Raw genomic sequence first — 24156 nt, forward strand, 5'->3', positions numbered from 1 at the left:
CCTTGTTTGGAGTTGTAGTATATTAAAAATAATAGTACAAAATTTTCTTTTAAAATGCAATGTTTCTGTATCAATTTTTTTTCATGAGTACTTGTTCCTCAGACTTTTAAAACTCAAGAATAACAAATATTAAATATTTTCCATTCCTGCTTAGTTCACATTTTGACAGATAAGACTTATATATTAGGTCAGTATTTAGGCCAGTCAATACCCAAACAAAGTTCAAGTATCAGTTCCTTGTTATTATGCGTGCACACACATACGCACATGTTGTGTGTGTTTGTGTGTATGTGTGTGTAAGATCACTTTCTCAGTTCAGATCGGTGTTTTGAATTGAACAATTCAGACTTTCAACTGGTTAAATGAGGTTCACCCATGTATTACAGGGTAATGTGCTCTATTCAAAGTCAACATATGCAAATGTTAATGTAAAAATTCCCCCACAGACATATCCAGAACAGTATTTGAATGAGTGCACATGTATAAACAATTTTGTACTGGATAATTTTGTGGGTTCACTTGCACAAGGAGAGTAATCAGAGAAGAGGGAGCCCCAGTTGAGGAGATCCTCCATGAGATCCCAGCTGTAGGCATTTTCCCGATTAGTGATCAATGTCGGGGGGGGGGGGCAGTCCATGGTGGTGGTTGGTCATCTTGGGTTCTGTTAGAAGGCATACAGAGAAAGCTAAGGGAAACACGCCAGTATGCAGCACCATTCCATGGCCATTGCATCTCTGCTGCCTCCAGGATTCTACCCTCTTTAGTTCCTGTTCTGCCTTCTTTCAGTGATGCACAGCAATGTGGAAGTGTAAGGAAAATAAACACTCTCCTCTGCAACTTGATTTTGGTCATGGCATTTCATTTCAGGAATAGAAACCCTAATTAAGACATAGCAGAGAGGGTACTTCACCTGACCTTACCCTGTAATCAGATTGGCGATGACTCTAAATCGTCATCACAGAGCCTTTATCCAGTAAGTGATGGAAGCAGATGCAGAGATCCGCAGCCAAGCACTGGGCTGAGCTCTGGGAGTTCAGTTGAAGAGAGGGAAGAGGGATTATATGAGCAAGCAAGATTAATATCTTGTAGATGTGAAAACCCACAGACACAGCTGACCTAAGCTTGTGGGAGTTCAACGACTTGGCTAAGGCTTCCTCACAGTGGGACCAGGACCAATCTCTGATACATGAACTGACTCTTTGGAACCTATTTCCAATGGTGGAATGTTGGAATGCAAGGGAAAAGATCTTGGCCTGGCCTCAACTTAATACGCGAAGTTTTGTTGACTCCCATGGAGCCTTATGCCTTCAGAATGGAGACTGAGGAAGAGTGGATGGGGGTGGAAGGGAAGCAGGAGAGGGAACGAGAGGATGGAGAGGAAACTGAGGCTGATATATAAATTTAATTAAAGAAAAGACAGTCGATCATGAGTGAATTTGTGGTCCTATGTAAGGTGAAAGTTTACTCTATATAATACTGTACAGATGGGATTCATTTGTTAAATTTCTTATTGATGGGAGAGCTACATTATTGCTCATTTCTTATCATACTGATGTAGCTATTAGTTATTTATCTGAGAGACACTGAGCTAGAACACTCATGGAAAATATAGCTGTTCCGTTCAATGTCTCTGACATTTGGAGAAAGAAAAGGGCAGGCATCATAAAACCATAAGCACCAAATTATTTTCAGCTAAAGCTGCTCAATAACGATAGATGTATGTGGTAATTTATCTAATTACCATCACCTGTTGAAATGTTACAATCTGATTATTGTAAGAAGTATGCAGAAGCCTCAAAAAAGATTTCTTATAAGGTGGGACTTGTTTCCTTGGAATCAAACTATATCTACTCTCCACCAAGCAAATAATTAAGATAAAATCTACATGAATTCACAGAGCAATTTCTGCATTTGTTGATGAAAGAAGAGAACAAAATATTAAATATTCTTTGAGGCTTGTTTATCATGAATATGGAGAAAATGAACAAGTCATTCATCCTGAGTATACCATGTCAAAGAAAAAAATTGAATGCAGATTCAATATTCTTCAACCATATATAATACCATGACACAGAACCAAGGTCATTCTCTAAGATACTTGTGGTATGGCTCAAAAAGGTTTGAATAACAAGCCTGGTGGTGGTGGCGCACACCTTTAATCCCAGCACACAAGAGGCAAAGGTAGACAGATCTTTGTGAGCTTGAGGCCAGCCTGACCTACAAGAACTAGTTCCAGGAAAGCTAGGGCTGTTACACAGAGAAACCCTGTCTCAAAAAAACTTAAAAAAAAAGAGGAACAATTACAGAAATAATGTTTGACAATAAGAAAGTAGAGAATTATGTTATGAAAGCACTCATGGAAGAACAAAATTAAGCCTTAGACTATTTTTCCTGCTATTATATGCCTGTTATTTCACATAGAATAAACCTATTGAATTCTATTTAATGGATATTAAGATATCCCATATTAGCAAATTTAGTATATAGATTAGCTAAAAGAATATGAGGAGTTCTTCAAGTATCCTTTATTTAAGGTAAACACATACAAACATGCTCACATACACACACACTCACAGAAACACACACACACTACTTCTTGAAAAGCTCTGTCTTATTTGTCATTTTAGTAGAAGAAACCTTATGGTAAGAGATAAAAATGGAACTGAACTTCTTACAGCACCTATATAACAGAAAACTACAAACTCAAAAGCCAGATGACAGAGTTAAAATTTAGAAATAAGGGAAGCATAATTTTCTTAAAGGGGAACATAAAAGAAGAAGAGGTAAAGCTTCAGACAAGACACATGTATAAAAATGGCATGGCACCAGCAAAGATAAAAAAAATGAAAGAAAATATGAAGGAATTTCTTGTTGCCTTGACACTGTTGAAAGATCATGAACATGAGAGCATGGAAAGTGTGTGTGTGTGACTACTTACATATATATATATGAATTTGAAATAGAGAAAGAGAGTGTGGTCCTGGGGATTGAATGGGGAAAGAATAGTCAAAGGGAAAATTGAATGATTATATTTTAATTTCAAAAATTAATTTTTTGAAAAGTAGTACTTATACATAAACCCAAAAGGTCAAGAATGGGTGATAATTAGGCATTGTTATCTGCTTTAATGGTAGTGACAGTCATACATCCAGTTATCACACTGCATTTTTTATTTTTCTGTTGCAGTTTGGAAATTCACTGACAAAACAACTTAAGGAAGAAAGGTTTGTTTTGGCATATGGTTTCTGGGAGATGGATTTCATCCATGTTGGTGAAGGCATACATAGCAGGGAGCTGGATGATAGATAGATGATGATAATGATAGATAGATGATAGATAGATAGATAGATAGATAGATAGATAGATAGATAGATAGATAGATAGGAGACAAACAGAGAAAATGAAGTATGATAAGACTATAAAACCTCAGAGTTACTTCCAGTGGTTTACTTTCTCCAGCAAGGCATCACCTTTGCTGACAGACTCTATAATCTTCTCATACAATGCCATCAACTGGAACCAAGTGTTCAAATACACAAACCTATATGGGGCGATTCTCATTTAAATCCAAACATGTGGCTAATACTGTATATAAGAGTTTGGGCAAAAATGGCTGAATTACCAAGAAAAAAATATCTCTTAAAAACTTCTAAATAAATCATTCAAGTTTTTTCAACTTTAGACAAAGAAGAAATAAAGTTAAATCAAAACTATATATACTCTTTGATAACCACATACTGAGAAAATGAATCCCTTGTTGATTTTTTGAAAAGCGTTGTATTTAGGGACAGAGTTAACACTCACTCATTGCAATCCAAAATGCTATCAGAAATCCTAGAAAAGATCAAGTATACATGAGAATCATATTTTAACAAGTGTCAGAATTTATGTCCATTTCACAGTGGGCCAACTGGATTTAGGATCTACCTGCCATTTTACTGGCTATACAACTGTAATACGTATTGTCAACATTTAAATACTCAAAATGCTCCCCCATCAGCAGAGTAAGAGCTCCTGTAATGAGAACAGCTAGAGTACTTTAAAACTGGTATAACATCTCTACTAAAATGTGAATGATAGGAATAAATAACATTCATACGATAATGTCAGAATTATTGCTCTCCATAAAATTTTATAAAAGGTAGAGCACGGGATGGGCTTCTGATCATGCTCCCATTTCATTCATTAGCTTGGCACTTGTAAAGCCCAGATGGAGCATGGCGCATAACAGAGGATTATCAACAGCATGAGCACATAGCAATATACCAAGCACAGCTCTTATTCTGGATGAGAGAACCTTACTGGAGCCAAAGGCGCATTGGCTACCAATTTGTATAATTTCCTACTCACTGGTGTTCATCAGTGAGAAAAGCAGTGTGTACTTGCTTTACAAATCATAGATAGCATGATGTTGTCATAGAATTGAGTTCATTGTTTGGTCTTTGTTAATTTTACATTCTCTTTGCTGTGTTGAAGACGTATGGAAACAACATAAAGGGGGAAGATATAGTTTGGGGTCACAGCGTCAAAGGCCATGGTCATTAAGCTCCACTGCTCCTTGCTTTCAGTCGTTTTTTTTTTTTTAGTCTTTTTTTTTTTTTTTTTTTTTTGTCTCTTTTCGGAGGCCTGCCACCCAGCTACCAAATAAATATACACACGGAGGCTGATTATTTCTTGTAAAAGCCCAGCTTTAGTTTGGCTTATTTCTAGCCAACTTTCCTTAACTAATTATCCCATCTCCTTTGTGCTTCTGGGATTTTTCCTATTTTTCACTTCTGTATGTCTTACTTTTAATCTTACTCCATGACTGGCTGTGTGACTGAGTGGCAGGCCACTAGCATCCTCCTCTCCTTGTTCTCTTGCTCCTTGATCTTCCTTTCTCTCTTTTTCTTCTTCTGTTTGTTCTTTTTGTCTGCCAGCCCCTCCTATCCTTTATCCTGCTCTGCTATTGGCCATTCAGCTCTTCAGTAGACCAATCAGGAATTTTAGACAGGAGAAGTAATGCAGCTTCACAGAGTTAAAGAAAAGCAACAATAAAAAGATTGCAACACATCTTTGCATCATTAAGACAAATGTCCCACAACATACACAAATGTAGCACATCTTAAATTAACATTCCACAACAGCTCCCAGGCTTTCTCAAAGCAATGTATGTGATAGAATAAAACCTCTCTTCTAATGTCAGATAACAATCAGTGATAAAAGGAGCCAGGGCCAAAGTAGCTTCGACGACAAGTCAACAGTCAGCAAGGCACACGTCTTAATTTCAACCACTTCCCCAAAAACCAGCAACCTAAGACAAAACTGTGCTACTATGGAAAACTTTTCTTATGAGCTCTAGAGCATGAATAATAAAAACACAGAAACATATATTGGGGTTAAATCTAAAGATTAGGAAAGAAGAACAAGGAACCACTCGAGAGACCATTTACCTCTAACAAATCTTCAGACTGAAATGGCGAGATCCTAGCTCCATGAATCCTCAGTCTGAACACTCTACTGAGTTCCTGTCTCTTCCCCTTTATATTCCCCTCTCCATGCAGTCATATTGCTCTGGTCTCTACCTCCCTTGTGCTGGGATTCAAGATTTGTGACTACCAAACACTGGGATTAAAGTTGTGAACCACCTCCTGGTTCTTTTTCTGGGTCAATCTTGTACAGTGCAGGGTAGCCATGAATTCACAGAGATTTGTCTGCCTCTGTCTCCTGAGTCCTAGATTAAAGGCATGTGCCACCAAGCATTGGACTGTTTGGCTTACTGGTGTGTCTGCTGATCTTCAGGCAAGCTTTATTTATTAAAACACACATAATATACCACTATAGAGCTGTTTTGACATTGCAAACAGCAAATGAGCCAAAAAAGGAAATTTCATATTCGAACCATAGCTTTTCCAAAATGCAGTTTGATAGAATCTAAGTAACCTAGAGTTTGTATAAAGATCATTGTTCCAATATCTTTATTAAACAGCACCTGAATTTCATTATAAAGAAGATATAAGAGGCCAGGAGTTTTCTCTGAAAAGATATTTGAAACATATACAGAATCACTATAAATCTTACAGCTATAAAAACAGACTGTTGTGATATTGCATTGTTTACTCAAATACTGTGATAGATACACTGTTTTTTTCAAAATTGTGAATCCTCCTGATAAAAACCTGAGTACAGACATGAATGCCCTTGATTGGGCTTCTAATTGCTACTCTAGATGTCCATGCATATTAAAAAGGGACAAATAATGTTGTGTGTACATTTGTAAAAGGAAACTAGATAATAATGAACATGCACTCATTAATGCGATGATGTACAGAAGTTATGTGGGAGGTAGAATTAGTCTTCCTTGTTCTTGTAAAACAGGGAGAACCCTACCCCTTGTCTGGTAAAATCTGGTAATGCCCCAACCATCATGCTAATAAATGCTTGACTAAATTTACAAAAAAGATGATCGTCCATTATATTAATGGCATGATAATTGACCCTAATAAGAATAAAATGGGAATTAATGAGTGGCTGGAGAACTTTTGTGTTAACTAGATGACAGGAATTCCAGTCCCCCCATACACACACACACACACACACACACACACACACACACACACAAGGCATTGACACTTAGAGATTCTAGAAATTGAATCATCTGGAGTATATTAGCTATTTCTTTTGTAACAAAAGACATATTGCCTTATTTTGAAATATTTATATCCAAAGAATAAAGCTTAGTGATTTACATATCCTTTTTGTCATTGGGATTTAGAAATCACTAGACTTGAGTTTAATACAGGAACCTCTTAAATGGATCAATAGAATTCTGAATCAGGACATTCTAAATTAAGCACAAATTAAGATAAAACTAAAATTTTAGGTTTAGCTGATGCTACAAGCAGAACAGTAGTTTAGGTTTTGTGATGTCATCGAATTATAGCAATGAAATTTTGGGTAATTCAAAGAGAAAAGTGAAATTTCAGAATAGAAAATGAAAAGAGTGGTACAATGTGTGGAAGCAGCTCCTTATGTGTTGCTGGTTGCGTGGAGCTTATGAAATGCTCTGCAGTGGAACACAGCATGAATATTTGGAATACTGGCTGAACTGCCAATGAGGGTTTCAGTATGGTAAGTACCTTAGTGTGCTTTCCTATTGCAGTGATTGATGTGATACAACACCAACCATGGCCAAAAGCAAGATGGGGAGGTCAGTTTTTGCCTTTCAATTCCTGAACGTATTCCATCGTTGACAGAAGCCAGGGCAGCAACTCAAACAATAATCTGGAGGCCAGACCTGAAGCAGAAACTTTGAAAATCTTTTAATTGAAAAACAGTGCATTTTAAATAAAAGTAAATAAAAGTAAGTACTCTTACATTATTCATATAAATGTACTGAAGGAATACATGTATGAGATATATTGTTGTTTGACTTTTCATTTTTGTTTTTTAAAAGAAAACAAATTATCTTTTTATCTTTTTACATACCAACTGAAGTTCCTACTCCCTCCCCTTCTAACATTTCCTCTCCCACCTCACCCCCATCCACTCTACAGAGAGGATAAGACATGTTGTGTTGGGGAAGGTCCAAGGCCTTCCCTACTATATCTAGGCGGAGCAAGGTATACATCCAAGGAGACTAGGTTCCAAAAATGCCAGTACAAGCAGTAGTGATAAATTCCTGAAGTCTGCCCCAACCATGCAAATGTCAACCACATTCAGAAGGACTAGTTTGGACTTACGCTTGTTTCTTCCCAGTCCTGTACAGAGTTTCTTTCTTTCCTTATTTATTTTGGTTTTTCGAGGCAGGGTTTCTCTGTGGCTTTGGAGCCTATCCTGGAACTAGCTCTTGTAGACCAGGCTGGCCTCGAACTCCCAGAGATCCTCCTGCCTCTGCCTCCCGAGTGCTGGGATTAAAGGCATGTGCCACCATCGCCCGGCAAATATAAGTTTCTTTTTTTAATATTTATTTATTTGTTATGTATACAATATACTGTCTGTGTGTATGCCTGCAGGCCAGAAGAGGGCACCAGACCTCATTACAGATGGTTGTGAGCCACCATGTGGTTGCTGGGAATTGAACTCAGGACCTTTGGAAGAACAGGCAATGCTCTTAACCACTGAGTCATCTCTCCAGCCCTGTACAGAGTTTATGAGCTCCCATTAGCTCAGGTAAATTGTTTCAGTGTGTGTACTCATCATGGTCTTGACCTCTTTGCTCTTATTCTCACTCCTACTCTTCAATGGAACTTTGGGAGCTCAGTCCAGTGCTCCAATGTGGGTCTCTGCCTCTGTTTCCATCAGTTGCTGGATGAAGCTTCTGTGGTGATATTTAAGATATTCATCAGTCTGACTACAGGGCATTGTCAGTTAGGGCTCCATCTCCTCTATTGCTTAGGCTCTTAGCTGGGCATATACCCAAAAGATGCTCAATCATACTACAAAGACAATGTTCAACTACGTTCATAGCAGCATTATTTGTAATAGCCAGAACCCGAAAACAACTTAGATGCCTCTGAACCAAAGAATGGATAAAGAAAATGTGGCACATTTACACATTAGTGTACTACTCAGCAGTTAAAAACAATGAGATCTTAAAATTTGCATGCAAACTGATGTAACTAGAAAACACCATTCTGAGTGAGGTAACCCAGACTCCAAAAGATGAATATGGTATGTACTCACTCATAAGTCAATATTAGCTAGAGACAAAGGATATTTAGCCTATAGGTCATGATCCTAAAGAGGCTAAGTAACAAGTTGCTTGACTTTTTATGGGAAAACATGAACAAATGCAAATTAATGATCTATGTAAAACTGAGAAATCAAAGAAAAAGTTCCAACCAACTATATCTTGTAATTAACATATGTAAATCAATAAACATAATCCACCACATGAATAAACTGAAATAAGAAAACCACATAATCCACTCAGTCATTGCAGAAAAAACTATTTGGATGTTGGGATACAGCTCTCTGGTGAAAGGGCTGATTGCTGACCTCAGTGTGTCTTGAATCTGCATTTGGTTTTCTGCCGTGCTTTCATGCTTTCACAGATATAATCTATAGTACAAGCCAGACAGCTGGTTTAAATTGCTTTGTCCTGAGGATGTTCTCAGAAAGAACTGCTGTGTTATTATTTAGTTAGTGCTCATTAGCATTTGTTTACATTTTTTTTTCTGAAATTAAACAACTCTCCTTTGTTCATTGCCTTCTGTGTTATATTCATGTATAAAAGTTTCACTGGAGCTGAAGTAAAGTTGTCAGTCAGACTGATTCTTCAAAGTCCTCAGCCCCAAGTCTCAGGTGCAGTTCTACATACGTTGACAGAGGTTAACAACATATTCCTGTAATTCCCATACTCTGGATGTGGTCAACTGCGTTATCAAACTTAGTGAATTCCAAGTAAGTATATAGAATATGAAGCTATTTACACAAAAATGTTTCTAAGATCTCTCAAAAGGAATTTTTGTTACAATAACAAAGTAATCAATAGTTCATTTCTAAATCATATTATGAAGAAAAATATACCAACAAGATCAAATAACAGAGTAAAAGTTCTTAGATTATACTTTTACTCACTTTAAGGTGTTCAAGTGATGATTATAATAGATATCCAACTATATTTGCTTTGCCCAAATCTTTTAAACTAAATTATACTGAATTTCTTTAAAATGATATTTATTGTAGTATTTCAGTGTAGAAATAATAAATATGTATTTTGATGACTATATAACAATGCACTACATTGATACCAGAAGTCAGTGTATGTGATGACTTACTGATGGTATGTTACATGTTAATTATGGAACACAGAGGTGGAATCATGATAGAATTAATTTACAATATATTAGAATGCTTTGAAATTTCTATTTACAATGTATAATAAAGGCAAAACATTCTGACACTTTTAAAATAAGCATAATAAACATTTCCATTGTAGGGTTGTGCTGAAATTATGTATTGTTATCACCAGTGTCATTTTACCCCTCATAAGTAGTTCTTAGTTCACATAACAATTGCTCTTGTGTGAGTTACTTGCCTTATAATAATGAAAGTTCTTCACGTTTATATTAAATGCCTCATGGAAAAACATAAAAGCTCATGTTATCAGATAATTTTCAAATTAGGTCCTTGTGTTTCTATGAAGCATTTGAAGCTTTCTAGACCCTCCTGTGGGTTACTAGGTTTTCTTTGCATTAGGAACACTATATCTTATGATAATTTGATTTTACTATATTTGTATATATTTAATATATAAGTCCTTATATACAGGTAACTTTTGTATTTCAGATAAAGAAAATACTTACTTCCGAACTCACCAGGCCATTCTATACCAGATTTTTGAAATTCTCGGTCATCAGAGCATGTTGAAAATTACAAATACTACAAAAGGCTGGTGAGAGGCCGGCAAAGGAACAGTGCTTGTTCTTATAAACGTTAAGTCTCTCTGACCTGGAGGTTTTCATTAGGAGGAGGCTGGAAATAAAGTGGAATTAACCTTGATAACAAACTCATAACTGATTTTCCTACTGAGAATGTAAAATACTGAAATTACTGAGAAATTGGCTTTTTGTTCATAGTCACTTGACTTTTTCACTGTACCCCAGCCTGACTCAAAAAAATCTATCCATATTCAAAAGATGGTTCTTCAGAGTAATTCACCTCACTGTGTGCAATTGTTCCCTACTGGGTCCATCTACAGCTTTCATCTCTGCTTTAGGAGACCTTTGACTTCAGAAGGTACTCTGAAGAAATACCACAGAGGTTCTAAAAGTCACAGAGCATTTAACCTGTACTTACGAAAAAAAAAAAAAAGTGCTAATGATTTTGATGTCAGCATCAGACTCATATGTGATATGGGTAGAGAGAACCTGCACATAATAGGGCCATAGTAAATAATTGCAATCAGTAGATTTCAGTTACTTTTCATAGTTTTCACAGAAAATTGTACCACACTAGGAAAATATATGAGAGCACTTTTGCAAATTATTCCTCTACCTCCTATAAAAGCTATAGCGCCACGAGTCTATCTTCATGTATCACATGTTGTCTCCTCTCTATATTTGATAATTCAATTATCTACTTTTTTCCAAAGAATTTATTATTTATCAGTTCAAAGTTATAATAAGAAAGAAGTTCACCGCTTTCCAAATGATGAGTATTAATTCATAAAATAAGCAAGGACATTCCATTGGCTTATTCATATATGCATTTAAGAAATATAATATGTCTTGCTACATTCCTGGGGCATTCTGGATATTGAACATACATTAGTTAGTGAAAAAAAATACAATCTCTAATGCTACGGAGCTGATATTTAAAATAGTACCAAAGCTTTGGGGAAATATTAAAATTAATACATACCAATAGGCCATGTAGAAAACAGATTTCAGAAGCTCATTGAAGGCTCAGTGAAGCTTGTATGGGAGCTAAGTGAGGGCAGAAGTAGAAATGGAAGCAGAAGTGTTGAGTGGCTGAATGTATTATCTGTGTTTGTTTTTAGATAAATTAATATAATTTATTAGTGAATATTTTCTGTATTCGGATTAAGTGGTATATTTTGATCCATGAAAAAATTGTATTTGCATATTATTGGCTGAAATAATATGGAGAAGCAGTTCCCTTAGAGCACATCAGTGAACAAGCGAGTCTGTAAATTCATATTATCCTGACATTGCCTTACACATACTCTGGCTTTACACACTTCTTCATATCTTTTAATATTACTAGTTTCCAAATTCTAAAGGTTTGGGTACTTCAATATATCTTCGTACGATTGTGCCTAGTGATGTTGAATAACCTGAAATGAAACTAAATTAGACGATCTTTTCTGTGCTTCATCCTAAAAATTACCTCCCTGTTTTCATGAACATTTACAGTGATTGATTTAAAACAAGCAAGCAAGGACAGAAAACAACCGGCCTTCTGAGCAGTTGTTATGGATCGTTTCAGGAGGCAAATGCTCTCTAACAATCTGCTATTTGTTTGCTAAGTTTTGTTTTGAAATCTAGACACTGAGAGAAAAAGTCTTTCTCTCCCTTTTCTTTAGCAGAGATTAATCCACAGAGGATTCTCATGCTACCATAAACCATAAACGAAGCCCCACAGTTTTTATCAGATGTTTAGAAAGTGTGAGGAGTGATGAAGTGCACAGAATCAACTTCTGCAAAGACAATAATGACAGCACATCTGGCGAGATTTCTGCTGGCCCCGTCCCGCTGTGTATCCTCCATGGAGATCTGTGCTCCAGATGTTCCGGATGCAGCTGGATGGTCACCCACGGTCTGTCACCCTAAGGCACAAGAGCGGGAGCCAAAATAGGCTCTAACTTACTGATCACAAACATTTCCTAAAGAATAGAGCTGCCTTGAGAGCAAATGATCACGTTCTAAATGGTGAAAACTCAGGTTCACAGAAATTGACTCATTTAAAGAAATATGCAAGAATTTTTAAACTGCTTAGTGTGCTTCTGCCAAGTGTTTGTGAAAATTGTGAATTCTTCTCTTGTTATATATTATGTCGTACAACCTCATTTTAGAACCTCTAAATCATTTTCTCTAAAATCTGGTTAAGCTACAGTCCTTCTTTGGAAATGCTGCTTATGAGATCAATGATTGCATATCAAATCTCCCCTCTGACTTCACAGGATTACTCTAAAATGTAATTTTTCAGGAAAATATGTTTTATGAATGAGATAATAATTCTACTGAGCTCCATCTTCTACCACAGCTAGAACAGATTTCTTAAGCAACATTTTCCTAGAAAGTAAAATTAATGATATCTTTCTTAATTGCTTAATTTAAATTTTATTAAAATCCATCATAGCAGCAAGGAAGCACATGTCTGTAATCCTAGGACTCAGGAGACTGAGGCAGGATTGAAGGGTGTTCAAGGAGAGTATATGTTACAACAGTGAATTTCAGAATATTCTGGGTTGCAGATACTCTCCTAATCAGATACAAACACCTCCCCTGCCACCAAACAATAAGACCCATCATACTTTTTAATTCTTTTATTGAGATTGTTTATAGATTCCAGGCTCGATGGAATTTCATAAATGCCTTCTACCCCTATTTGCAATCTCCAAGATTCTTCCACCTTCAAATCTACCTCTATCAACTTAAAAAAAAATCTTTCTCTGTCTTTCTTCAGCCTCCACCAACGCATTTTGCTTTATTTAGACCTTCTGACCTCTTTGTGGTAGGATCCATTGTGAGTGAATTTGTGCTGAGAAGACAATCAAGGATGATCTCAGTTAATCAAGATTCTTAAATCAATCACATACACAATAATCTTCACTATGACTGGTAATATAATTGAAGATTTGGGAGGATTTTGTATTTAGATCTTTACTCCTCAACCTACTAAATATTCAATGAAAGTTTGACCCATCCACATGTGGATGCCTTATCATGAGCATAAACAGTTCGACATAAATCATCTAGAAATGGGTCAATAAACATGTTAGTGGAGAACGAAAAGAAAATAAAACCCCCAAATCCATTTAAATTCTTTATTCACAGAAAAACATATTGATCCTCTGTCCCTTCATTAATAATTCCTCATGGTTTGATTTTCCTTGACCACAGAGGTTTGTATATGGGTTCTTTTATTTTAATTGAAAAAAAAATTTCCGCTTCCTCCCAGCCTCCCATTTCCCTCCCTCTTCTTCCACTCCTCTCCCCCTCCCCCCACTCCTCTCCCTCCCCTCTCTAGTCCTGAATTTTGCATGCAAATGGATGGAAATAGAAATCACTATCCTGAGTGAGGTAACCCAGATCCAAAAAAATGAACATGGGATGTACTCACTCATAATTGGTTTCTAGCCATAAATAAAGGACATTGAGTCTATAACTTGTAATCCTAAAGAAGCTAAATATGAAGGTGAACCCAAGGAAAAACATATAGTTATTCTCTTGGATATGGGTTCTTTTTTTAAATGCAAGGAGACACTAACACAAAAGTAAAATAGAAGAGAGTTGTACAAACTAGAAACAGGTGATTTTTCATGATGTGTTAAAACCAAAAACCTTATAGATTTTTAACAATCTACATTGTAAAACGTTATGATTACCAAGTTAAACTCAGTTTTAATGTAAAAATAGAAACTTGAAGTTATCATTAAAGTTAAATATAATTTATCCTATTAAAAGAAAACTAATCAGAATCTCTGATGACTAGAATATTTTTCTATGTAAAAAGTTATAATAATCATTTTCTTGAATCATTTTGGTAAAAATCAGTGAGCATTTGAAATTTAAAATGAATACTTGATGTATGATTCCCCTCTGTATGCTAATAAAGAAGCCACTTTGGCCTATGGCAGGGCAGAATAGAACTAGGTAGGGAAAGCTCAACTGGATGCAGGGATAAAAAAGGCCAAGTCAGAGAGATGCCATATAGCTGCCAAAAGAGAATGGTGCTAGAACCTTCCCATAAGCCACAGCCTCATGGCAATACACAGACTAATAGAAATGGGTTTATTTAAGATATAAGAGATAGCTATGTGTGTGTCAAACAATCTTGTAATTAATATAGTTTCTGTGTCATTATTCAAGTCTTGGTGGCCAGGAAATGTAAGCACAGTCGCTGGTTACATATACTACCAAGAAATATGCATTGAGAAAAAAACATGAACTGAAACTTTTCAGTATTTTTATCCTCAATAACTTTTTAAAGATGTATTTGCACTCTTTGTTGCATATTCATTTCACTACTATATAAGCAGTATTAAATTAATAAACTATGCATGTTTGTTTTCTTGATGTTTCAGTGAACATGATTTTATTTAGACTGGCTTTACTTTCTGGCTTATATGATTTGAAACAAGCATTAAATACAGTGATTTAATATTAAATTAAATGGTAAAGTAATCATATCTACAAATTTTTTACTGTTTTAGAAATGACAATAAAATAATATTAAGCCCATTTTACATTTTGCAACTTGAGATTTCATTAGTAATTCATTCCTTCAAGTATATATCTATTCTTATGGTAAACATTTGATATATGGAATATTTATTATAAACATTTTGAGTATATGAAGTTTTGCATATAAGCAATTGTTCTTTATATTGTACAAAGTTACCGTGAATTTACTCAGTTAACATGAAGAATTGTGTAACATATGTAATAAGGAAATTATCTTACTTGCTGTAACCTTATCCTTTTGAAGCAGTCTTTTGAAAGGATATAGGCAGATGTCAAAAATTATAAGTTTCAGTTGGACTGTTCATTTTAAAAGAAATAATAAAAGCCTTTGTTATGGTATTAATTATAAATACCCTCACTCCCCAAAAGTCTTGTGTTTCTGAATATGTGGGTTCCACTTGGTGTCACTGTATGGGTAGGCTTAGAAGGTATGGCCATGAAGAAAATAATATGTACCTGGGTGCAGGATTTCAGAATTTTAAGATTGACATTTTCTAGCTCTCCTTTGCCTAGTGCTTGTGGGTTAATATGTGAACCTCTGACACAGCATAGAGCATAAGGATCCAGAGGTTGGGTAGCCCAGAGACCTAGCATACTACCAAACATAAGAAAAATGTCTACATATTGATGCCTAACACTATCCTGCTATACTTATAGATTTTTGCCTAGTTCAGTTGTCATCAAAGGGTCTTCCTCCAGCATCTTATAGAAACAGATGAAGACCCACGGTCAAATATTAGCAACAGCTCAGGGATTCCTGTAGAAAAGTGGGGGAAAAGATTGGAGGAACCAGAGGGCTCAAGGCTACAACAAGAAAAGCCAAAGAATCGGCTAACCTGGACTTATAGGAGCTCACAGAGACTGAAATGACAATTAATAAGATTGCGTGGGACTGATCTACCTAAGCACTCTGCTTATATGTTACAGTTGTGTAGCGTGTTCCTCTTGTGGGATTCCTAACAGTGAGAGCAAGAGCTGTCTCTGATTCTTTGACTAGCTTTTGGTGCCTTACTCTGTTATTTATTTATTTATTTATTTATGTTTGTTTGTTTGTTTGTTTGTTTGTTTGTTTTGCTTTTTTTAAATTAAAAATTTCCACCTCCCCCCTCCTCCAATGTCCTTCCCTCCTCCCCCTTCCCCCTCCCTCTCCAGTTCAAACAGCAGTCAGGGTTCCCTGCCCTGTGGAAAGTCCAAGGTCCTCCCCCCTCTATCCAGGTTTAGGAAGTTGAGCATTTATTTTTTCACACCTTGGGGGGGGGGGTCTTTCACCCAGCTCCCAAATAAATACAAAGAGTCTTATGAAAGTCTGTCTTAGCTTGATTTGTTTCTAGCCAGCTTTTCTAATTTAAATTATCCTGCTTCTCTTTACGTTTTGTCTCTGGGATTTTCCCATCCTTTATCCTGCATATTTCTTTCCCTCTCTCTTCATAGCTGATGGTGTGTTTGGGCAGCTGTCCCCTGGCCTGCTCTTCTCCTTTTCTCGTTCCTCACTCTCTTTCCTAGATTTCTCCTGCCATTTATTCTCTCTGCCCACCAACCCCATCTGTTTCTCTCTTCTGCCTAATTATTGGCCTCTCTGCTCTTAATTTAGGTGTTTTAGGCAAGCCAAGTAAAACAGCTTTACAGAGTTAAACAAATGCAGCACAAAAGAATGCAACACATCTTTGCATAATTAAACAAATGCTCCACAGCTTAAATGAAAGTAACACATATTAATCAAACTAGTAGTCCCCAAATTACTCCTCATATTGGGTCACCGTGAGCATCTTTAATGTATGAGGAGGTGCTTAGTCTTACTTCCACTTGATATGCCATGTTTTGTTGATATCCATAGGAAACCTGCTTTTTCCATAACAGAAACAGATTAGGGCTGGATTCGAAGGTGGGAAGGGGGAAGGGGAGGGGGTCCGGAAGTAGATGAGGAAGGGGAAACTGCTAGGATTGAAACTTTAAAAAATAAGTGAGCTTTCAGCTGCTGCTCTATCCACCATACCTGCTGCTTGCTTTCTCTGTTCTACTATCATGGACTCTAACCCTCTACAATTGTAAGCCCAAATAAACTCTATAGTTGGTATTGGTCATCATGTTTTATCACACACACACACAAAATGACTAATAGAGCCTTGGTGGTTAAAAGAAAAATGTTTTCTTTGACTTCTCATAGAATTACAAATGCATCAATAAATAATTAGCCTATTTTTATTCTTATTCATAGAATTTAAATACAGGACAAAGATTAAGTTTCTAGATGACAGATAAAAGAATAGATAATGGCCACTGATCATTCTAACTTCCTTGAAACCAGGTTTGATTACCAGAAAGCATCAATGAAAGTTTTGATTCAGCTACTTTATTTATCACATCCTTTTTTATGAACTAATAATAATAATTATTCTATTTGAATTTAAGAAGTATGCTTTCGAAGGATATACATGTTCAGTAACATGTCAATATGTAATTAGTCTTTCATGGGTGTATGATGTCTGATATATAAGTTTGTTTATAATGTTAAACTGCAAAATTAAGATACTATCACTGATCACAAATTCTACATTAGTCATAAATAAAAAATAGTGTATGAACCACCAACTAAGAGTAGAAAAAACTAAAGAAGTAAAGAAAACAATTCTTAGATGCAATGCTATCTTTTACTGCATTTACCGTACCTTAAAAGAATACCTGAAATGAGATAGTTTATAAAGAACAAGCTTTCTTCTATTAGCTGTGGAGTCTGAGATGAGATCAAGACACCGACAGACTTGATATCTGAGAGGGTTACTTCTCTCTATCACAGTTATCTTTTGAGTATTGTGGCCTCTGACAAAGGGAGATGAGAGACCAAGAAGACCCGTTGTTATGTGAAGCTCCTTTTGTATAAGCATTGAAAGTATTCACAAAAGGATCCTTCATAGATTATTTATTTCTTAAAGCCCCTTCTCAGAATAGAATCACATTGGTAACTACATTTTGAAGGACACAATCATTCAAACCATAGCACTGAAGAAAAGATATTTCAAGCATAAGAGCAAGTAAAGGAATTGCATGCCTAGGTGTCTTAGAGTTCTTATTGTTGTAGCAAAACACTATGACCCTAAAGCAAATCGGAAGAAAAGAGTTTATTTGGTTTCTACCTCATTGTCATTCCTCATTCTCAAAGGAAATTGGGATAAGAACTCAAACAGGACAGGAACCTGGAGGCACAAGCTGATGCAGAAGCCATGGAGGAGGAGGGCTTCTTATTGTCTTGTTCCCCATGGCTTGCTCAGAATCCAGTACTACCACCTCACAGATGTTACCACTTACAATGGCCTAGATCCTCCATCAAACATTAAGACAATGTCCTACAGTCTTGCCTACAGCTTGATCTTATGTAGACATTTTCTCAATGGAGTCTCCCTTCTCTCTCATGAATCTAGCTTATGTCACATTGATATAAAACTATGCAAACACACTTGGACAACACAATGGAGAATAAGAAGCCAATAGCCAGACACACAGGAATATATAGGATGAGGTTCCATATAGCTATATTCTGGTTTTGCCGAGCACACAAAAAAATTAAGTTTGACCTATTACAGGACTCTGGGTCATTTTAACAAGCAAAGATCACATCCTAAGGCAGGCTTTCAAATATTCATTCTGCTGGACACTGCTGTTGGTGCATGGTCAATGGACAGGAAGAATTGATAAGATGAGAAGGGATGTCAGAAAATAATGCTGATTGTTAGAGATATGAATTGTGTTTGCACAGGTAAAAATAATTGTCAGGAAATTCCTAAAATCTGTAGCTATATAAAAGCGATCCTCGCGTTTCGTGTTACACAATGTTTGAACGCTGGTGAGAAGTCAAGAAAGAATCTCAGTAAATGTTTGTTATTAACTCATGGAGGACAACATATAAAAACTTTCATGCCAAAGATTTAGTTTATAATTAGAAAGCTGTGGCTTGGGGCTCTTGCTCTCAAATGTAATATAGAAACCAGATAAAGCCAAGTACAAATATTTAGAATTACCGTATCACCCAGATCAACAATGGGGATGGGGGTAGAAGAAGCAATTGTGGTGGACTTTGTAGTTCAAATGGGGTCATGTAAGAACTTCTTTTTAAAATCAAAAGAAGTAAGCCAGGCATGAGAGTCAAGGCATATTATCCCAGCACTTGGGATATGGAGACTGAAGGAGCTAGAAGATAACCTTGTCTATATTACATTGTCAGCCTGGGTTGAACAAGACCCTGTTTTAATCTCACTCCCACGAAGAAAGTGAATTGATAATAGCCGAAGCAGTTTCTGACAGAATTTAATAAACTAAATTTGAAACCCTGGAACAAGTAGGAATTTTTTGTTTTGTGTTGCTTGTTTTTTTTTTTTTTTTNTGTTTTTTTTTTTTGAAACAGGGTTTCTCTATGTAGTTTTGATTGTCCTGATACTCACTCTGTAGACTAGGCTGGTCTCAGACTCAGATCTACCTCTCTCTGTATCCCAAGTGCTAGGATTAAAGGTGTATACCACCACCTCCTGACTAGAGAAATATTCTTAATATTATGTACAATATCAGGAGAAAATGAGAATACAAAATAATTTGAGGTGAGATAAAAACTGAATAGGAAAAAAAGGAATACATAGTATATGCATTCAAGCCTTGGGAAGACTTGAAAAGAACAGAGGAGTAGATCCAGTGAGTATGTAAAAAAGAAAATTTTATTTACAATCATACATTTATAAGTAGAGAAGATTCAGTTAATATTCAGCTTGTAAGGGATTCTTTGTCTATTTTTGCTTTGTTTTGATGTCTTTTTTTTACGAAATTGGTACTGCTATATTAAGGAACACTAGATTAATTAAAGGGAGAGAATTCTGAGTGAGGAATCAGATGCAAATTAGTCATGGTATATGGCTACCTTGCATTTTGAGAAGGGGCACTGTGCTTCCTACTATAAAAAGTAGGAAGAAAGGAAGGAGGTCAATATTCAGATTGTGTGTATGTGATATTTATAATAAGTTTTCTTTCAAAACTTTGTGTACTATCACTCCACAAATCTGAGATATATTAAGGTATGTGATTAAGCTCCGGGCAAGAATATATTAACTATAATCCTGTTCATTTAGGAATCTGGAATGTTAGATTGTCTGAGGGAACATTGAAGAGGAAAGCCATCCATGGGAGTGTCCCATAAAGCAGTAAAGCAGACATAAAGTGGTTCTCATCAGGAGTGTGTCGGTTCTGACTTTCAGTGCACCCCAATAGCTTTTGAAATTTTGATGATGTGAAATATCACATAATAATTTTTTAAATTATATTTTATTTATTATTTTTTATGTATATGTTTGTCGGTGTGAGAATGTTGGACCCCCTAGAACTGGTTATTACAGAAAGTCGTAAGCTGCCATGTGGGTGCTGGGAATTGAACCCGGGTCCTCTGGAAGAGTAGCCAGTGCTCTTAACCACTGAGCCATCTCTCCAGCCTGGAAAACTTTGTGCTATGTCTATCCAAGCACCTTTGGTACCTTGCTAAAACTTGCAATGTTTTAGCCTATTAAACATATAAAAGTGTTAGCACAGTAGATTTTAAGAGTATTTGATAATTTACTTTGATTTAAGTAGCAGCATATTAGGACCTCAAAGAACTTCAGCTACAGTACAGAAATTGAGCCTAGAATTAAAAAAAAAAAAATACAGGCTGAGGAGGGAATCATAGACCAAATTTGATCCTTTTTCTCAATGTCTGGGTGGAATAGATTTTAGAATAAATACCAAAGTATTGAAAGGAGTCTTAACTTCAGGCCCTTTGAATTAAATATTTATTACTATTAACTTTAGTCATCCCAGAATTTGAAATGTTAGTATTTTTATTGGGCCATAAAATTTCTCAATTATCTATATTCTTTAAAATATTATAGCTACTTAGATGATTAGTTGCTGATTAAATACAAATCACTACCTTTTTTCAAGTTGAATTGTCTATGAAATAAGGGAATATTTTCCATACCTAAAGTGGAACAACTTGTAACTGTGCCTCTTCCTACAATGAAAATGAAGTTGTTATGAATGCTACGTGATACATTTAATTGTAACTGTATCTGTAGGCATTGCTTTAAGGTTGAATAACTAAAAATTTCTTTCTAATCTAGTGCTGTTACATTTCTCAAAATAAACTGGCTTTTTTTGAATTAATTCTGATTAAAATGAACATTTATTTATGAAGATACATGTGAATTTCTTTGATTCATGTCAAGAGAGATAATTTGAAATTCACCTCACAATGACTTATTAGAATTAAATGATTTAGATTTATAAGTTATTTGTATAATTCATTAAATGTTTATTTAGTTTTAGGAAGGACCAGTGGTTTAAGGACAATTTGTGGTCTTGAAGGGCATACACTTTATTATAAAATGTACTGCAGTCTTTATTGGCAATCTGATTTATTAAAAAGAGCACTGTTCACTGAATTCTAAATATCAGTTTTCAGGAATATAGAGAATCTCACTCTGACTCAGGCCTGCTTTTTACTCACTATGTAGCCCAGACTAACCTTAATCTTTCAGAGATGCTCCTGACACAATCTTTCAGTGTTGTTTGCATACACTTCAGATTGTCTTTAGCTACAAAGAAGATGGGACCATGCCCTAGCATATGCCAAAGGTGATTTGCAGTACTCGTTAATGTTCAATCTCTATGGACTTTGGGAGAAAGATTTAGCCACTTTGATTATCTTTATATTCTTTAAATAATCTGAGTTGTGATTGAGCGTATTACTCTTCTTTTCTCTATTTGAGTCAGGGAACAATCATATATCCCAAAAAATCTTCCAACATATATCTTCTCCCTGCTGTGGATTTTGAGCACTGGGATTATATACATTCACCACCATATAGAAATGTGATGACAGATAATCTTTTGCTATATTGGCATTGTATTTAGTATCTAAGAACCAATGTTGATGTTATTAGGGTCTACTTTTTCTCACTACCCTATCCTCTTCCTCTTGCTCACTGAGCATTTTGCACAAGAGTTATTTACTACAACCTTGTTCATGTACAGTGCCATCTCATCTACTTTTTTATTCTCATATTTGATTTTTCTCATCAAAGACTAGCTACTTCAGATAAAATACAATGATCAGGTCCTAGGAAATGCAATTACTCACTATGTTAGGACTACACTCTTCATGCTACTACGGCAATTCTCTAAACAGTGAAGCAATTTCTGATCTTGATGGGAAGCTGATATTTGCAGTTGGTGTTCAATATAAACTGCTCCATTATTCAATTATTCAGGCAATATACTTTATCACATCATTTTTTCAAAAAATAGATATATTTTCTGTCAATAAAAAAATCTCTGGTAACAAACAAATATCCAGAAGGTTTTTAGTTCTTTAAGTGTTAGCATATGGTCTAAAAATGGCCTTATGTTTTTCACAGTACAGACTATCCATTTGCTGTTCATCAGCAATTGTCCAGGTTGCAGAAACATCGACAACTTGATACAATATTTAACTAGTGATAGCAGATCCCAAAACTCAATCTTTCTTCAATTTCCTTCCAGGTATGAAACTCCTCTATACTGCTCATTGAACCATAATTTCAAAATCTCTTCACCATTCCCTGACTCTGCACTTTTTGAGATCATTGCAAGTCCTGATATATTTCTCCTCAGGAGAAGATGTGTTTGCATCATCGCCAATCATACACCGAAGGGCAGATTTCCATGTAATTTTTTAGTTAAAAGGAAAGTTTTAGCCAGTGGGATGTAGCCAGTGGAGAAGCATGTCCATTATGAGCTTCTCTTGTACTTTCAGAAAAATATTGGAGTTATTTATTTAAATGCATACTTGAAAGATGTCTGCTGTAATTCTTGGTATAGTAAAGGTTTTCTTTGTGTGAAACAGACAGTCTCCAAAGTGCATGTGCCAATCACATGTTCAGAAATGATGGTATATGTTGATAGAACACCAGCCCTCCAGATGAATAGCAGTGATGTAAAAATTTTGAAAACTTCAGCGAGTATAAAAGGTCAAGTCTAGTTAGCGTGAATCTCAATGAAGATGGCGTGTGATTTGGGTTAATCTGATAAAGAGCTAAAAGGGATCACACTCATTTAAATGACTCAGTAGGAGCCTGGTAAATCTATAGAAAAGATCATATTCTGTACCCAAAAATAAAATAAATTTGACTTGATACTAGCATAAAATTCCATCAAATTTTAGTTTTCAGCATTTTGGGAATTTCCCATGGTCTCTAACAGTGTTTTCTCTTATATAACAATTCGTTATTCTATCTGAATACATGTTCACAACCACTTTTAAATATCCTTGTCCTTGTCATTTTTGTATACCCAGAAGCTTTACACAAGCACACACAGCACAGAAGAAACTCTGCATGCATAAGCCTGCTGGTATTTTCTTGTCTTGTTAGAAAGCCACAGTTAAAAATACCAACTTCTATTTGCTTCTTACCTATATTTATTTACCTTATTGTTAGGCTTTTTTGGTTTTGGCCGTTGTAAGTTAAATAGACAAATGCATCCTAGAGTATGATTCAGCCCTTCATTTAGAAACACCTATAAAAACTCATCCTATACTAGCTACCTAAAATTCTTTATGAAATTTATGACTCAAAGAAAGTAATATGAGGCTGCAAAATAACACCTGGCCTACTCATGTCTTCAATATTATACCCATAAGGTAGAAGACTTTTATTAGAAACTTTGTTATTTCAGTCTAAACCCTACTTCTGTTTTTCCCCCTATTGGTACTGTCATCAGGAATCATTAGTTAAAGTGAATCATGACTCTGGACTCAGGAAACAGAAATGGTTATTTACTATGTCAGTTCATACACTAAAACTGGAACTATACAGAGAAGATTAAAACAGCTTCTGGGCAAGGATAGAATATTATTTCATAAATCATTCTATATTTTGAACCCCCCATGTAAGTGGAGTCTGCTCATTCATTCCCAGGTGCTCAGACACAAAATAATTACACAAAATTGTATTAATTGAAACACTGCTTGGGCAATCACTTTAGTGTATTGCTAGCTTGCTCTTATATCTTAAATTAACACATTTCTATTATTTTTAATTTTACCATGAGGCCCAGGGCATGTCTGTCTTCTCTGGCAGGTACATGGCATTTCACTGACTCTGCCTTCTTTCTCCCAGCACTTAGTTTAGTTAGGTTTCCCACATAGCTCTACTCTGCCAAACTTCTTTATTTATTAGTCAATAAAAGCAAT

General features: G+C 35.7%; 1 non-coding gene across 1 annotated transcript; it reads left to right on the forward strand.

Annotated features, from left to right (window-relative positions):
* Positions 1-23739: 23739 nt before the first annotated feature.
* Positions 23740-23842, forward strand: LOC126506698 (U6 spliceosomal RNA). Its single transcript, XR_007593310.1, has one exon. It is a non-coding gene; the product is annotated as a U6 spliceosomal RNA (small nuclear RNA).
* The last annotated feature ends 314 nt before the right edge of the window (positions 23843-24156 follow it).

This window comes from Alexandromys fortis, unplaced genomic scaffold (assembly GCF_014885135.2).
Source record: "Alexandromys fortis isolate MF-2015 unplaced genomic scaffold, M_Fortis_MF-2015_v1.1 scaffold_66, whole genome shotgun sequence".
Classification (NCBI taxonomy): Eukaryota; Metazoa; Chordata; class Mammalia; order Rodentia; family Cricetidae; genus Alexandromys; species Alexandromys fortis.